Source organism: Poecilia mexicana, unplaced genomic scaffold, assembly GCF_051168715.1.
Source record: "Poecilia mexicana isolate PSO_F unplaced genomic scaffold, ASM5116871v1 scaffold_16, whole genome shotgun sequence".
Taxonomy (NCBI): Eukaryota; Metazoa; Chordata; class Actinopteri; order Cyprinodontiformes; family Poeciliidae; genus Poecilia; species Poecilia mexicana.
Genome location: NW_028263385.1, coordinates 5541963 through 5548342, shown reverse-complemented (window position 1 = coordinate 5548342; position 6380 = coordinate 5541963).

The following is a 6380-nucleotide window of genomic DNA, read 5'->3' as shown; positions in this document are numbered from 1 at the left end:
CATTTTAGATGTCTAAAATAACTTTCTGATCATGTTCTTTGTGCTTTTGAGTTTGAAAACCATCAGTAAATGTTCATTACCAGCACAAACGTCCTGTAGCATCTGCGGCTGCACACAGAAACGAGGAGAATAAGTGAGTCCTGATGCCATTTCAAACCTAATCCAAGCCGCCTGGTGCTGTAATCTGCTGAGGGCGGATTTCAGTGTCCAGCAGATTGAGCATGAGTGTGTTATTGAGTGGGATGAAGGGCCAGAGAGAGATTACTCAGCCAGACGGGAGGGTAGAAAGAGATTGGTACCACTTGAGCAGGGAAAGGGCATCCAGAAGGATGGGTGGGCATCCCCCATTCAGATGTGGGCCAGGACGTCCAGACATGTTTCTGCAATCTAGATGGAACAGATATGCTGTTAAATCATGGTTAAATTCTCCTATCGCTAGATAATTGTTACAAACTTTCTAGAAACACATACAGTATAATAACTGATGTTTTGTTGCCGGATCAATCCGCAATAATAAATCATTATCAGATTGATACTTTAGTTTCAGATTTACTCTTGAAATTTTGTCTTATTTTGTTAACAGTTGTAAAAAATAAAAAAAAATTCAGCATTTAAAGTACAGGACAAAACATGACTTTTGTTTGCATATAGATATCAGAAAGATGAAAAGTAAAATAAGACAGAAATGTATTAAAACTAACATTTTGGATATAAAAACGAATGTCAAGAATAACAGATTTTAAATCTACAGTTGATTCAACTTGTGTATTACTTTGTATTTATTCTTATTTGAATATTTTCTGAAGTTCAAAAAAGGCAGGAAAAAACAAACTATGCAACTAATCGGTAAACAATCAATAAAAGATGAAGTGAAATAAATAAAAGATAAGCAGAGACATTCGTGACAGTGTGGCACTGACTGTTAGAGTAAAACATCAGACCACCGGCTTCCCGACCAGGCAGTAAAAACTGAGTTGGCATTTTGCTGCAATCCATGGAGAGTATCTGACAGAGGGAAGAGGAGGAAAGGTTAGATTTCACTCAGAAACCCAAACACTTGCTTCCTGACCTTTTACCGACACAGCAGTCAATTCTTAGCCTGATTAAATACTGCTGATGTAGGAACTTCACTTGTCCTTTTCTTTTATTTTCTGCAGATTTCTCCTCCCTTTCTTTGCCACCATTGCCAATATCATCTAGGTTTCTGGAAGGTTTCCGGTTAAATCCACGGAAATCCAAGAACAGATGAATCCCCTTTTATTTATTATTGCACACTTTCAAAGTATTTGAAGATAAATCTAAGGAGGTTGGAAAGGTGAAGCTGTTTGTGTCAAAACAATTTAGCAGAGGGTTTGGAGATATTGACAGATAAATTTCAGGGGCAGCAGCAGCCTCAGCGGTTGAGTAGTGAAGTGTGACGCTCAGCAGTTGTGGCAGATTCAGCGCAGATGTGGGAGGCCAGAGGGGGCAGACGTGTTAATTATAAAACGTTTTTGGAGTAATGTTTCATATTTAACATGCCATGTCTGTGATCAGAGTCACTTTACAGGACACAGGTTTAAATGTGTCAGAGATGGCTCTGGTTTCTTTAAAGTTGAATTTGAGAGGGAAAAAAGGAACTTAAGCCCTGAAAAATAGCACAATAAAAATTATTTTTCTTACTCAATAGGTATTCTGATCAGTGCACAATATAATTTAGGCAACTGTTACATTTTAGAGAAAATTTTAAGTGGCAGCAGCACCATGAGGGACCAAGGTCAGGGACAGACACAGAACCTGGAGAAGGGATTGAGACCAGCAACCCAAACTCCCCTGGAGTCACACAGACTCCCAGACCGGACCTCCAGTCCAATACCCTGCACCCGACCACAAACCACTCAATCCCAAAGGAAGGCAGCCAATCGAGAGCAACTGAGAGCACATCCCCACTCCAAAGAAGGAACCAACCCTCCATCCTCTGCAACATCTGCAACGAGAGTCCGCCATGCAAAGGAAGGCAGACGTCCAGCACGTCCGAACATCCACTGGATCAGAATCGCCAGAGCAACAGTTCCTTGTTCGCCACACTGCCCTGATCCCCAGCCAAGCACTGGGCTGTGGCCACAACCAGGCAAGCAAAACAACGAAAACACACCCCAACCCAACACTGAGTCAGACAAGGAGTCACACCAGACCCAGAGCAGCCAGCAGGCACATGCAGTCACACACACCATCCCAGCATTTTTATGTAAAGACAAATAAAGTATCTTTGAATTGAATAAATTGTCTAAATGTCAAGCCATGGCATTTTCTTAACTCTGGTGATTTTGTTGCAATGACCAAACAGAAACAAGAAAATGTTCAAAGAAAACTGAACAAACTCACGTCTTACTTGAAAGACAGAACATTTACTTTAAGCAGCCACTTGTCGTCTTCTGATTCACTCAGACCGAACAGTTTACTGCATCAGTGTCTGCTGACAGTCAGAGAATATGATCGTTTTAACAAACCTTCAGGTTTAATAATGAACCAAGACTTATCTGTGACTTTTAAGACAATATTTGGTTTGCAGTGAATGTTAACGTATATTTACGTGATGACTAAATGATCCAGAGCTAAATATTTCTCATTATCTTCTCAGGCTTGAAGCATCTCTACTATACAAAATCAGCTGTTTTCATTGTTTTGAATTATAGCTCATCTCAAATTCATATCAAATAATCTATGTAAATGATCAAACTACATCTGTTAAGTAAAACTTTCGGCTGATGAAGCTCTGTGTTCGTAGTTACAGTATCAACTGAAGCTTTAGTCAATAAATAAATGTTTTCTTTTGGGCAAAACTCTTTACTACAATTGATTTTATTATAAATGACCAAAAATGATTTCAAGGCCACATTTATTGTAAAGGCAACATTTTGACAATAACTCTGCTGCTGTTAATCCATAGTTTTTCCAGTTGATTTGTATTTTACAGTTTGTGCTGTGAATGTTTCTGTATGATTCCATGTTCATTGAACTTCAGTTTATTGTCTCTTGTGAGCCTAAGATACTTGAAAGTACTGACCTGTTCAACTGGTTGACCATGAATGGTGATGTGATTGAGTCCAGGAACTGATTTATTAACATCTACTCTTTTTAATTCCTAAAATGCTGGATTTTTTTAAAATGACATCTGCTTTTCTGAGCACAGCTGTACGTGTTTGAGTTTGATTCGATAAATGAATTCAAACTTGGTGTGCGTTTACTTTCTAGTGCCGCTGCAGATCCTTGCTCTTTTGTTGGAGGAGGCTGTTGCCATAGCAACGGCTCCATGGTTACACCGCTTTCGGCGTTTGGGATGCGACTGGCAGGTCAGTGGCGAGGCCGATGACAGCTTCAGTTTCAGACTCTCATACCACCTACTCAAGTAAATGAATTAAAGAAAAAAACATAAATGTGACTTTTGACAACATCTAAATCCACGACAAAATGCTGGAGCAATTAAGAGATCACTGTCCTCTGAGGCCATTTGATGTAACGATTATATTTAGTGTGGTTACATAACAGCCATTTATACCTCCATTAACAGTCTGGACTGCTTGGAGCTGCGAGCTGCAGCTGCATCAGTCAGTGTTCCTCTTATACAATTTGGTTTGTGGGTTTAGAAGAAGTTGGCTGTACATTTGGAAACAGACGACCTGATCAGTCTCAAATAAAAAAAAAAACTGCTTTTGCTTTATTTAAAACCACTTTATTTAATCACTGAGGAGCTGTTGTTGTAGAGAGAGGGTGAAACAACAACAACAACAAAAAAAACAGAATTTTGCTTTTTAACACATCCCAGCTGCTGGTAGATCCTGCTACAGGTAGAAACATCAATGTTTTTCCTTCCAGCAGCCACTATTCATAACCACATGCCTGAGCAATGTAAATATAAAAAATATAGCACATTAAATAGAGTGGATTTAATTAATACATGTAAGACAAACTGATTGTGAAATCAAACCAGTTTTCTAGATACGCGTCGCGCCATGTGTGTGTTTTAATCCCTGACATGTCACTGCTCTGTCTGGTGCTGATGAGGGCATACTTGTTGCAGCCATGTCTACGTCTGTGCACCTAATGGAGCATAGCGATGGCTCTGTGTGTGTGAGCACAGCTTATGTGCTAATAACTGTGTGTGAGTGTCATAAAATATGGAGAAGGGTAAAGTAGGCCAGAGGTTCACAGCAGGATGAGAGCTCCTCCCTTCCTGTTCTCCCCTTCTTTTGTCTCATCTCTTTCCTTCTAGCTGCTGTAAGGATGAACTGATGCACAAGAGTTCAGCTGAAGTCATGAGCATCACATCTTCTGCATTTACATCATTTTGTTCATGTAATATTGGATTCTTCAGAAGTTATTTCAAAGAGATTTTTTCCTCATATATTTAGTCCAGGCTGGCTATTTTCACATGGATGTTTTGGTTTTTAAGAAAATTAACTTTAACCTATTAATTATTCATTCATGAAATGGTACTCAGCTTAAAAGATGAACTAGGTTCAGTAACTACCAGCATCCCATCAGAGTTTTTTTCAGTTTCTTTAGCTGAATCCAATAAAAACATTACAGCGTTTTTTTGTAAAGTACCTTGAAACAACAAGTTTTTTGCGAATTGGCACAACGTAAATAAACTGAACTCAACAAGGGGAATGCATTTTGTAACTCAAAAGATGACCATTTAGTAAAAGAAAATATATGCATCTTTTCTGTGTGATTAATTACAAGATTTTCCAGAAACATTAATTTGGTTCTGAGACATTTTCTTTTGTCTTTGTTTTTTTTATTTTTTTTGCTTTTCTCATTTTTTTAGCAACACTTTAAAACATGGTTGTGGTGACAAGAAGGCGACAAAGTGAGAGAAAAAACAGCCTAAATTCATACATGACCTTACAAAAATACTGATCTCTTTAATTTTATTTGCATTTCTTAAATAATAATAATCTCTGGTATGTTTCTTGTGATTTTATTTAATTATTAAGTAAAGAAATGTGGAAAAAAGTTAAATCAATTTTCTACAATCTATTTAAGAGCAGATGAGGAAAGAAAGGTTTATGAAAGTTACGCAGGAGCAGAATCATTTGAAACAATTTTGTAGCTTCTGATTGATAGAAATAATTTACAGGTCATAAAATACCCACCCTGTTATTAAAACATGATTGTTACACTTCATGATGCTTTAGTTTCTAGATCTGTACACTATAAAGACAATGCATTTTTAGTGAGCAGGTTGGTTCATGATATGAAACACGTAATTTTCACATTGTAAAATGTAATAGCATTTTGTTTTTTTAAAATCAACATAATTTTAAAAATACCATCTAATTTTGAGAAGCTGCTTGTCATATTCTCTCTTCATGAAATCTAATAATATTGCACTGCTTCCTTCAGCAATAGTGCCTTTCATTGTTTGTTCAAACTTATTAGAAATACTTTCATCATCCTGCCTGTGCTTCTCAAAACAACAGAGCAAATAAATACCTGGATCAAAAGTGGATGAGGAACATTTTGTCTTCACATTTTATTAAGAAATTTTTTACAACAGCAATTTTTGTCAAAAACAGACAATTAGATTTTCTCAAAAAGACACATTGTGTATTTCTTTCTTCTATATGGCCTTCTCTTTTCATGATTAAAACAATATGACATTGTGGTGACTGTGCTAATTAAAATTGTTCATTATTTTCAAACAGAGGATAAACGTTTTATTAAGATTATGTTTGTGTTCATTAAAGGAAAGTCAGGAATGATTAAAGCCTGGCGGTGCGACGCCTGTCATGTTCATGTTCGACAATGACGAGTTAATCCTCATTAGTGCTGGCCCAAAGTTACCATTGCATAAAATAGTTCTTTGTGTCTGAACATAATTAAATCATCTCTACCTGATTATAAAACCATTAAAGCTCAAGTTACGGAATAACAGATTGTTCAAAAAAAATGAAGTCATCTGGCTCAGTGTGCGTCTGTCAGTTAATGAGCAGCTTAAATTATGAGGTAAATCATTTAGTTTAATTAGATATGCGCATGTTTGCATATTGTTTTGTTTTCTGCAACTCTTGCAAACAGCGTTTGTGTTGCGAGGATGAAGGAAAACATTTTCTGTGAAGATATCAAATGGGACCAGATTGCTGTCAAAGGAAGAAGACGAGCCTGAGACAGATGAGAGTTTTTTTTCCTTTCTGGCAACATTTTATGACTCAATTCTCTTTGTAGAAGCAACACAGTTTAATGTCATTTAAATTCAGCCTGCTGACCTGCTTTTCACAACTCACTGAACATGTTTTCTTTTCTGCAAAACAATTCTCCCAAAAGCTAAACAAATAGCTTTCATACACGGGTACACATCTGCATACAAATGTCGTTATGAACGTGCATATGCAGCA